Source organism: Chinchilla lanigera, unplaced genomic scaffold, assembly GCF_000276665.1.
Source record: "Chinchilla lanigera isolate Chin_1 unplaced genomic scaffold, ChiLan1.0 scaffold00009, whole genome shotgun sequence".
NCBI lineage: Eukaryota > Metazoa > Chordata > Mammalia > Rodentia > Chinchillidae > Chinchilla > Chinchilla lanigera.
This window is the reverse complement of record NW_004955410.1, coordinates 13,994,627-14,007,185: the sequence shown is the minus strand read 5'-3', so window position 1 is coordinate 14,007,185 and position 12,559 is coordinate 13,994,627.

Here is a 12,559-nt window from a genome sequence, read left to right as displayed (position 1 = left end):
ACTTCTGCTGCTATCATTTCACAGAGTTCTATTTGCTGACTTCCAATTTCCTCTATCTCTTTGTGCTCTGGACTTGTCTTCGGTAGGCTGGATGTTTGGGATTGCCTTTTGCTTCTTCATCTTGTCAAAGTAGTCTGTTTTGTACTTTATTTGTTTTCTCTGTTGGTACTGTTAGCTTTCCAGTATCAGATAGCCTTAGTCACTGATGTTGAGTCTTCCCTAGGAGGTGTCTTTTCCTCCAGATGTTTCCTCTAGTCAGCACCACAGTCTTGGGGGTCTCCTCCTACTAGTGCTGCTGACCTGGTGCAAAGGAGGACACACAGGGTGCAGGCTTATCTTCTTCCCACTGGCACCACCTTCACTCATTCCACGGTCTGGACCGTGGAGGAGGTTCAGGGCTCGGAGTCACTCTCTTCCCACTGGTGTTGCAGATCTAGGACAAGGGAGGACCCACCCAGTGCAGGTTTATACTCTTCCCACTGGCACCACCATCACCTTTCCTGCCAGAACTGCTATTCCAGATAGTTGAGGGCACAGAGGGCGTAAACTAACTCTTCTCCTACTGTCACTGCAGACCTGGTTTTCTAGGTTTTTAATCTCTACTAGCTCTGTCCTTAAAATGGATTATTTTTTGGCTAATGTTCACAAAACTTTAACATTGTTTCCTTTCTGGAAAAAAAAAGCCATGTTATTTAATTTTGTGTAAGTTAAAGATTAAATGCAGTTAAAGATTAGCAGAAGACATAAAATTGATCAGAATCTGACTGTACTTTACCTCTCTAAGTGGATCTTCCAGTGCTTCCCTTTTCCTGACATGTTTCAACCATTCTCGGGACTTCACCTGAGTACACCATATTTTAACCTGTTGCTTGTTGTTTATCATGTTGGTAGATGTTCTCATTGTATTTAAAGTTCATTGACTTTTAAAACATAATCTAACTCATACATTGTCGAGCCTTTCCTATCCATTTTCCTCCATGGTAAATGAAATCTGACTAAGCTAATGTACTATATTACATTAGTGATTAATCCACTTATAGTGCTCAAAATGCAGATTTTTGTGCTTTAAATATCATCTGTGTATATGTATTTACATTTTGGCAGTACATACATTGCTTATGTTATTATATTATTTATATATAACTTAACCTTAAAAATGAGTTTTAAGCTATTTAAGGGAAGTACTGTATATTAAATTCTGCATAATTCTCACATTCTTTAGAACAAAGTTGCATTGACTTGATACTTAATATTACATTCTTAATAAGCACAAGATTTAAAATGCATAAAAAGTGGATACCATAGGCCATTAACTGTAGAGTTTATAAATTTGAAAGAAAAATCACTCACTTAAATAGCTCCTTTGATAATGCAAGCATACATAATCAAAATTTTCTTTGATTCCTGTCAATAGAACTACTAATCTTCTAGAAAACAATTCATAGCAATTCTTAGGGTTTCTTTTTAAATGAATTGATCAATTTTAGCAGAGTTTCAAAATTCCTGTATGCGAATTTGATAAAATACATAAATTAAGGTGATTTTCATTATGTAAGAATTTTATCTCTAATGATAACTTACTACTAATATTTTTATGTTGTTATCAGTTAAATTTCTCAGAGTAGACTCTTTGATGATCTCTGAAAGAGAATTACCTCTATGTCTGTAGCTCTTTTTCCCAGGATACTTTTGAAACCTGTATTACACAGATATACATGGAATGTTTATAAAGTACAATTTAGAACTGGAATGAGCATCACAGGTCAGGTAGCTCAATATAAACACTAAAAGGCATAAGTATATTTCCATCAGTAGAATACTGAGCTGTATTTGGTTATCAAATTCCATTTAAACAAAGCTTTTTCAGGGTACAGTAGATTTTCTGGATTCACCTGGCAAGTAACGGATGAGTGAAGAGTTGCTTCTGAACTTAACTGTTCTAAGTGTGTCTGAAAACACTGAACCCCGAAGAAATAAGGTGCTGTATTCTTAATGCTTCCTATTCCACTGCCCAGGGTGCAGTGTCAAGTACTCACTTTAACTGTGTTCTATTAAAGCAAAGTATTCAGATATATATAATCTTTTAGTTCTGCATCCAAATCTGTCTACCTTTATCATCTACATTAGTCAAGAAAACTGACTTAGTAAATAAATTTTTCTATGAAAAATATATGGACAGCATTTTTAATTGATAGTAGTAAATCAGGAGTGAAACAATACTTGATAAAAGAATAAATATGTATATGTCTTCATAAATAGCACATTCTTCTTTATATTTTATGTACAAATCATATAGATGCTATCTTGGTAAACATCTAGAAATCTAAATGTCTAGGGAGAGGCTCAGGCAGACAGAGAGCTAGATCTGCTCTAAGTATTATGTGATGGGAGAAGTATATTAAGCACCTAACGCTTCCTCAACAATGCTCTCTTGAAGTCTTTTAAAGTACTAGTGTTATTCTCATCTAGTTCACGTTTCTATGTTTTTGTAGGGACAAGTGTGTACCATGAAACATTCTGGATCTCTCTCTTCCTCTCTTACATGCACTCAACTATTGCTTTTCTCAGAATATTTTAATTTTTTGTCTATGCACTTGCTTTCCATTCATTATCATTTTGGAAACTATATTGATCTTTATAAACGTAGCCCTCCCTACTTTTAATTGATAGCAAAGTCCTGGTTCTATAACTAGAATAACTTTCCTCCGTATTTAAGAGAAGCTAGAGTTTCTTGCTTTCTCTCATTTTAGAGCTCATTGTTAGGGCTTTTAAACTATGTTCTGCATTCTCTAATCTGTATTAAATATCTATGGGAGAAGGTAACTTCTTGATTAAGTTCTAAATCAAAAAGTGATCTCCTTTACTCTCATTGGCCTCACATTGGGTCCCATAGCTCGGTGTGTCATAAAGCGTGCTACTTGACTCTAGCCTATACTGCTAAGGTACAAGATTCAACCATCGTTTCCCAAAAGTCATAAAGTATTCACATGGACAGTTTTAGAGTTTGAGTTTAGTCTTCCAGACTCCAAACACAAGGGATTCTGCTCTGTCTTTGCTTGCTTTTAATTAAACTGAGAAATTATTTCCTGAACTAGTGTAAGTTATATAGATCTCAATCACTTTATGAAACATGGGATATTTACAAATGTGGGTAAAAGAAAGGTGTTAAGAACTGTGAACTGTTTTTGAGGGAGCTGAGCACTTGTTCTGTGAGCTTTGGAAGTCTATGTTAGATGAACGATTCAATCAGAAATTATAAAGGGAGTTCCTACAATGTCAGGAGAATAAATTATGTGTGAGTAGTTGTGTAAGCATACGAGCTGACTGAGAGTATAGGTTTTGCAAAACATTTTTATAATAGAAAGTCAAGCCTGTGGTGCATTTCATCTTCCATCAAGTTTGATTTCTAGTTGCTTGCAGGTTAAAAACGTATAATTCTCTCCTTGCTTTGGATGGTGAGCAAGAAGACACTTTCCACATAAAACATGAGGCACGTCTGGCTATATGGTCACAGAGGAAGCAAGAGTATATATGTTACAACATCAGTGAAACTGAAAGACAAGAATGAGGAGAGAATACTAGAAAAGAAGAAAAAAAATTACTCAGTCTTTCACACTCTCTTTAGGGTAAAGTGAAGTTATTTTTCACCAACATGTACTTAGAAAACTTTACATCTCATTGTTCATATTTAAATTTTGATAAAATTACTACCTACATGATAAAATTTTGCATAATCCAAAAAAACATTTTAATTGGTCCATCTGGCATTTTAAATATTAGTCTACTTATTATAAAGCAGGTGTTAGACACTTCGGAATACTCTGTTCTCAATTGAAGCTTTGAAAGTAAGATTACATTTTCTATTTTGAAACTTAGAAACCTAAATTTAATAGACATGAATAACAAAATGTATGGAGTCATATGGTTTTCAGATTAGATAATTAATGATTAGATATTTCTTGAACTTCATTTCCTGTAACATACATTTTTTTAGATTTTAGACCTGTAATAACAGGGATTTGGAAATGGTACTTGGCAACTATGTCAAAACTTTATTTATCCAAATGGAGAAAATCATCTGTATTCTTTTGCATATTATAGTTCAGTGAACATGTTCTTTTGAAATGATAGTTAACTGCAGATGTGGTTCTCAGTACTAAAATATAAAGAAACCAAACAAAAATTATTGTATCATTTGATACCTGAAAGCAAAAATGCATGAAGACTATTTAACAGGGAGTACTAAAGATTTTTTGGAAAAACTCTTCTGGAGTCTTATTTTTAATCTTAACAAACACATACATTTAGAAAATAACACAAAAACAATACAAGCAATATAAAATCTCAGTCGAGGTTGTAGTAAATTAATGATGGTTGTTGTATTACATATTACTATCTTCAATTTGGATACTCAGATACACAAATATAGACATGTAATATTGATCCTACACTTAAATATTAACTATTCCTTTCAACAGAGCAATCAAACTCAGTAGTATCACTATGTTAGTTGTCCTGTGTATATATATATATATATATATTTCCCTTCTTTCTTTCCTCTGTTTCACCATCTCAGTTGTTCTTTCCTCTTGAGCAGTATCTTTCCCTTTCTTTTTTTTTTTTTTTTTTTTTTTTTTTTGTTTTTTCTCCAGTACCAGGAATTGAACTCCTGACCTTGTGCTTGCCAGGCAGGCACTGTGCTGCTGAGCTAAATCCCCAGCCCTTTATCCTTCCCTTTCACAACATCCATTGTACCTCCTAGATTTTACTCTGGATTCTTTAAACTTAGATTTTGTCATAGATTTCAAATCTATTTGAAATTTTCAAAACAGTCTAGTGATCATTGAGACTCCATGATAGCCCTATAAACATGAAAGTGAAATTAATGAGTCCATTATAATCTACAAAGAACTTTGAGAATATAATTGTTCTGATATTTGGGTATACACCAGGATAAAAATACACAAGTCATGTGAATCAAATATGAAAAAAATCTTTGGTAGGGGATCTAGGGTTATTTTGTTTATCTCTATTCAAAGCACTTATTAATGTTAAACTAATGTAAAATACATTGAGAACTGTTTCCTATGTGCAAGAAGAACATAAACTTTCTAGCTCCATTTGTCTGCATGACTTTTGCCTATGAATTGTTTCCACAAGTGGCAAGAAGCATCAAAATAAAGCAATCATTAAACAAAATTCAATGCAAGACTACAGGCAAATTGTGTTACATAGGTATGGTGCATATTCTTTGGAATATTATATTTCTAGAAAGGAAGTACTATAAACATTTAATCGACATATTTGGATACAAAGTAAGCAATGAACACTTTGTGCCCTGAAAAATACAATAAACTACATATTAAATTTTATATAATATAAAATAGGCATAGTTCATTGAGACTAGAGTATAAAATTATTAGGATTCAAATTTTAACAGACAGGATTATTGATTCTAGTCATGACAAAGGTACAGAATTACAAAATATGTTCCAAAACAGTTCACTGAATAATATCTAGAGGGTTTAGACACATTTGACTGTTGCACAAGAGTTAAACAAATAGTTGCTGATAAAGAAAGCATTGTGCTTAAATATTTTATGAAATGCAAAAACAGGAATGGCTTGATTTTGTACTTCATTTTGCACGGCTACCTAAGCAGAAAATGGATTTATAGGAATAGGTATGGGTTAATTTTATATTTAATTTTGTATTTCCACCTAAATAGGAAATGGGTTCAGGGGTGCAGATATTCCTAAGAAACTCATACACAATTCTTATGAATTCCTGCTTGAGGACTGATGACAGCGGTTAATTCCCTGGCAATTACAACATGCTGTATGGTTGAATATAATATTCATTATTACTTTCTGAAAAAAATTGCTCAAGTGTAAAGCTACAGAGAGAATTTCAAAGTCCTTCGATTTATGTTGAAGTGAGAGCATTTAAAGAATTTACGTAGGGCTTGGACAGTGCCAGCTATGCATAGATAGTGTTGTGCTAGGTGTGACACAACATATAAAATTATGTTAAGTCATCTGCACAGCTTTACTTCTTATATAATACTACAGATGAGAGACCCACAACTGGATCATTACTTGTCCAGGGCCTGTTGGGATGGGACTCACATCAGCAGGTCAGGGAGCAGAGAGATAGTAAAGCTTCATTTGTATTTACAGTCACTCCTTTGCGCTTGCATTACCCCTAAGCTCCACCTCCAGTCAGATCAGAGACAAAATTAGATTTTCTTAAGCATTTGAACTACATGTGAAAAGCAATTAGTTACACATTGTTCCTGAGCATCTAATGCCTCTTAATCTCAAGTGGAGCTGAGACAGTCATGCTAGTGCTGGCAAGCAACTGCAAATATAAATTAATATTAGCAGAGAGCTTTGACTGCACAGAGACCATAAAAATCTATTGCTTGAAAATTCAATATCAAAAGTCTCTCAGTGAGTAGCAAGTGATAAGTGGAATATGATGGCAGGCTATACAGCGGCAAATAAGTTAATGATCTTCAATTGTATAGCTGCATCTGAGGGGAAGCATTAAACCACAATCTGACACTTACGTGATTGTGGATGTGGCTGCATAATGATTTATTTACTACTTTCATCTCTGCCTCTTTCATGGACTTGGTTTAGTCTTAGTCACAGTTTTGTGTTTGTCACATTTTTCAAAGCTCACAAACTAAAAAACAAATGTCCCTGGAGAACTTCTTTGAAAAAGGGGGAAAGACCCAATGATGAAACAGCAGAAAACTACTACTGCCAATCAAAAGAAAGTGGCATTTAAAAGAAAATACCAAGAGTCCTACTTAAATTACTGATTCCTTGCAACAGATCATTTGCATTCTCAAAACCCATTTTGTATAATATGTAGCAACTAGTCATCCAGGTAAGTTACAAAACCTTCAAGACTCCTTTGCCACGTAGAGAACAAACACCCTGTGTTAAAAGTCAAGCTTTTGGAGATTTTCAAAAGCAAATAATCAGAAAGACAAAGAACAGAAGTAATTATTGAAGGCCACTGCTTCACTGAATGTGTCTGCCTTGAAAGCAACAGTCATAGACACTAACCAATGCTAAAGCTAAGAAGCCCTTTACCATTGGTGAAGACTTGACCCTGCCTGCTACTAAAGGCAATTGTAATGAACTTTTAGGAAAAGCTACAGGTCAAAAGGAGGCACATGTTCCACTTTCAGCTAACACCATTACAAACTAATGAAATAGCAAAGGATATGAACGTACAATTGTTATATAGGATTGCTGAGTCACCATAGTATCCAATGTAAATTGGCGAGTCTAACAAAAATGACAAGGCTTCAATGATTGTTTTTGTAGGGTTTACTTTTCAGAAGGATGTGCATGAGGATATGTTACATGAACTTTTGTTGCCAATCCTCATTGCAGTTTCAGAAATATTCAGGTCTTTCAATGATTACATATTAAAAACTTGCATCTGTCATTTTGTGTCAGCGTATGCACTAATGGGGCAGCTGGCATGACTGGACACTGTCATTTCAATGCTTAGGTCAAAGAGGTTGCTGTTGAATATGATCCTACACATTTTGTCATCCATGGAGAAATACTGAGTTTGTTCAAACATGTGAGAACTTTGCCCTGGGAATATAGGCAAGAGTTTTTCAGTGAATAAAGTGTTTTTCTTGACTTTGACACAGTGAAAAATAAATAAAGTTAATAATTAAGCAACTGAGAGTGGTTTATAGCAAATGAGAGTTATTGTTATACTTTAATAATATACTGACAGCATTGTAGTAGTTGCTGACATTTTTTGTGTGACATGGAATTCATCTAATTATCACCAGAAGTATGCTGTTTTTAATTGTACTACCATAGTTTAAAAATAAAAAGCCTGAGAAACATCAGCCAAAGTGGAAGATGGGCATTGCTCTTTTATTAAATTATTGCAACAGGGGCTGGGGATTTAGCTCAATGGCAAAAGCTCCTGCCTGGCAAGCGCAAGGTTGTGAGTTCAGTTCCGGGTACCGGCAAAAAACCGAAACAAACAAACAAAAAAATTATTGCAACAATTTTATGAATGATTAAATGCATTTTATTTACTTAATACATGGTACATGTGCAGTAATTTTCTTCATATGGTTACTACTGATTATATCAACGCAGACATGTCAGTAAGATAAAGTCTTTGCAGAAGATGTACTCATTTATTTTTTGTGGAATGACAACCAACACAAGACATAGAAGCTGAAAAATACACACAATCACTGGAACATACCTCCTGTGGACATTAAATTTTCTAGTGAATCAAAGAAGTTATTTTGTTATAAGTTAAATGACAAATGGATCCTTATGTATAATTCATGGGTCATGACTTATACAGGCTTTTACAAAGATTAAAATCAAGACAATTAAGCAGTGTAGGAATAGAATCCTTCCCTTAGTGACTACTTACTTTGTGTAATGTTAACTGAATAACTTCATAAGAATGATTTCAGTCAGGGTTTTGTACTTCTGAAATAGAATATGTGGGAATGGGTGGTTTTCAATTAATAGTACATGTCTTATTTTTCTGTATGAACCCCTTCACAATAAATTGTATATCATTGCATATTTCTTCCTGTAACACTGAACATGAAAATATATACTACAAAAATTCTATCTTGAATTTTTTACTTAACAATAACCACCAAATGTTTAATTCATGTCAACCTATGTATGATTGTTTGAAGAAAATAGTGAGGGATTCCTTCTCCATATTTTCTTAATGTCACCATTAGTTAATCACATTTATATTTTTTCCATGTCTAACTACTTCCTATGCTTAATATATTTCTTTAAAATAACTTGGCTTTATTTACGCAAATGCAAATGTATTTTGAAAGGAAATATGTTATTATTGAACAATGCAACTGATTGATTAAATACCAAGTATCTTGTAGAAAGTAAATACAATAAACACAAAACTGTTACTATATTTAAAATAAAGTTTCATATGAATAAAAACAAATATATTCAAGCTATAAAACTAAGTATCTGAATATGTATGCAAATGGGAAGAATGCAATTATTTATAAATAGTAATAACCATATATTCCCTTTGATCTATGGAAATTAATAAAAATAATGCAATCTATTCAAAATGACCAATCCTTGCCATATGTTTTTCTAACTATGAGGAATTACACATGTATATTATTTCATAAGATAAAGATATTAACAAGCTTCTCTAATGCCACTGGATGCGTAGAATTAACTGCCAAACATGCTTATACCCTACAAGTTGAAGTGATCTTTAGAATTTTCTGTATGTATTAGGCTATTAAGAATAATCAGAAAATAAAATATATACATATAGTTTACCTACTCACCATTACCATTTAACTTGGAAAAGTAAAAAGGAATTTTAAAAGTACATTTTTATATATTTTAAAGCTCTCTTAATATTAAAAATATTTTAGTAAAGTTATTCAATGTAGAAAATGCTCCAAATTCTTAGTCAAAGAAACTCCTGTGGCAAGTTTGTTTCCTCTTTAAATATTCTTCACTTTTTCCTCAGCAGTTGCTCTCCTCAAACCCAGCTGTGTTTGGTAGTTGTGAAATACTAAATTCCAGGTTTTCCTGGCAGCTAGATTTGATCAATGGAACACCCACAGAAGAACAGATGTGTGACTAACTACCAGAAAAAAGACGTAAAGTGCTGAGCAACATCCTTTCTTTTTTTCCTCTTCCTCTGGAATGCAGATTTGATGGCGCTAGCTGGAGCAGCTATCTTAGCTAATGAAGTAGAAACCATGACTTAAAGATGGCTGACTTTGTCCCTCATCCAGGAGTGCAGTCTGCTGTGTAAAGAGAGGATTATGGTTACTTCTCAGGATTCCCTGGATCTCTCTCTCTGCTGCATCTGAGTCTCCTGACTAATTTCATCCTTGAAACTATTTGTAGATACTGGCAATGATGTCTGGCTCAATTGAGTTTGGTCTGACATATCAGTTCTTTGTGTTATTCAACAAAGCAAATGACCAAGTGTGGGATTAGTGGGAAGGGGAAGCAAATAGTTTTTTGAGTTTTTATTTTAAAGATAAAAAGAACTAATAAAACAACAACAGTGAAGTCAAAATCAAAACAACAAAAAGGAAACATGACTTCAAAAATGAAATGATAGGAATTAAAAATGGTTGCTAAATTTTGTACTGTTATTGTCAGTGAAGTTGCTCAGTCCAACAGAAGTAAGAATGTAAGATTGATCAAACAGTCAAAGACAGTAACAAGTAATAACAGAAAACATTAGAAATGATGTAGAGCTTCACCATACGAGATGGTAGGAGTTCAACAATGGTTCTTATACTGCATATTGTTTTCAGATCAGTTGTTCTGATTACCTGATACGAGCATGCAAAATTGATCAAGAAAAAAGAAAATTTTCATCACTGACTGTTCCTTTCAATGAACTACAGACATCAGCAATAAACCTATCCCAGCTATCCTTGTACATACATATAAATTATAGTTTTCATTTTAAAGAGCTGAGTAATACTCCATTGCTCAGAAATAAAACATCTTTTTTATCCATTCCTCAATTGATGGACATTTGGGTTGTTTCCAAGATTTGGATATTACAAATTGAACTGCTATAAACATGGGTGCACACATATTACTTTGGTATGATGTTTTCAGTCATTTTAGAAAATTACCCAGGAGAGGAATAGCTGGGTTGAGTAGAACCTCTAATCCTAATTTATTGAGGAATCTTCAGACTGATTTCCACAGTGCTTGCACCAGTCTACACTCCCACCAACAGTGGAGAAGTGTTGCTTTTTTCCCCACAGCCCCTCCAGCATTTGTTATGGATTAAATTCTTGATGATAGCCATTCTTTCTGGGGTGAGAGGGAATCTCAGGGTTGTTTTAGTTTGCATTTCTCAAATGATTATTGATGTTGAACATATTTTTATGTATTTATTTCCCATTTGTATTTCTTCATCTGAGAAGTGTGTATTCATATCAGATGCCCATTTTTGTATTGGGTCTTTGAATTTGGGGGTCCTGATTTTTTAATTCTTTATATGTTCTGGACAGGAGTCCTTTGTCTGAGGGACAGTTCACTAAAAATTTTTTCCCAATTCGTAGGCTTTATTTTTCACCTTGTTAGTGATTTCTTCTGATGTGCAAAAACTTTTCTATAAGATGGGATTCCAGTGTTTGATTCTTTGAAGTATTTCCTGTGCAGTTTAATTTCTGTTTGAGAACACTCTAACTATCCCTGTTTCTTCAAGTCTTCCACCTATTTTCTCTTCCATTAGATCTAATGTTTCTGTTTTAATGTTTAGATCTTTAAGCCATTTGGACTTTATTTTGGTGCATGGTGAAAAGCTTGAGTATAATTTTAGTTGTTGGCATGTGGAAAGCCAGTTTTTCCAGGACCATTTATTAAAGAGGCAGTCTTTCTTCCAGTGAAAATGTTTGGCCCCTTTGTCAAAGATAAGGTGACTGAGTCTCTTTGTGGTTGTGTCTGCATCTTCTAGTCTGTTCCATTGATATTTAAGTCTTTTTTTTTTTTTTGGCAGTACCATACAGATTTTATCACAGTAGCTTTGCAGTATAATTTTAAATCAGAGATTATGATACCCCCTGCCTTGCCTTTGTTTCCCAGGATTGTTTTTGCTATTCTGAGTCTCTTCTGGTTCCAGATGAATTTTAGGAATGTTTTTTCTATATCTGTGAGGTATACTAATGGTATTTTCATCGGAACTGCATTGAATCTGTATAACAATTTTGGGAGTATGGTCATTTTCACAATGTTCGTTCTTTCTATCCACGAGCAAGCATATTTTTCCACTTACTGAAATCCTCTTCAATTTCTTTTTTCAGAGTACTATATTTTCACTGTATAGATATTTTACTTCTTTTGTTAGATTGATTCCTAACTATTTCAATTTTTTGGATGCTATTGCAAAAAGTATGGTTTCTCTTATCTCTTTTTCAGTATGTTTGTTGTTTGTGTATAGGAATGCTATTGACTTTTGAGTGTTGACTTTGTATGCAGCTGCACTGCTGAATTTATTGATTAAATCTAGGAGTCTTTTGGTGAAGATTTTGGGGTCTTCTATGTAGAGTATCGTGTCATCTGCAAATAAAAATAATATCACTTCTTTTCCCATCTTTATTCCATTTATTTCTCTCTCTTTTCTAATTGCCCTGGCTAGTGTTTCCAGAACTATGTAGAATAGGAGTGGTGACAGTGGACATTCTTGTCTTGTTCCTGATTTTAAAGTGAAAGCTTTCGGTTTTTGTCTGTTTCTTATGATGTTGGCTGGTGGTTTGTCATAGGTGGCTCTGATCAGACTGAGGTAAAATCCATCTATACCAATTATCTGTAGGGTTTTTGAATGAATAAGTGTTGGACTTTATCAGAAGTTTTTCTGCATCTATGGAGATGATCATGTGATTCTTGTCATTGTTGATATGCTGTCTTACATTGACTGATTTGCTCATATTTAATCATTCCTGCATTCCTGGGATGACCTCCATTTGATCATGGTATGTTATCTTCTTGATGATTTGCTGCACTCTGTTAGA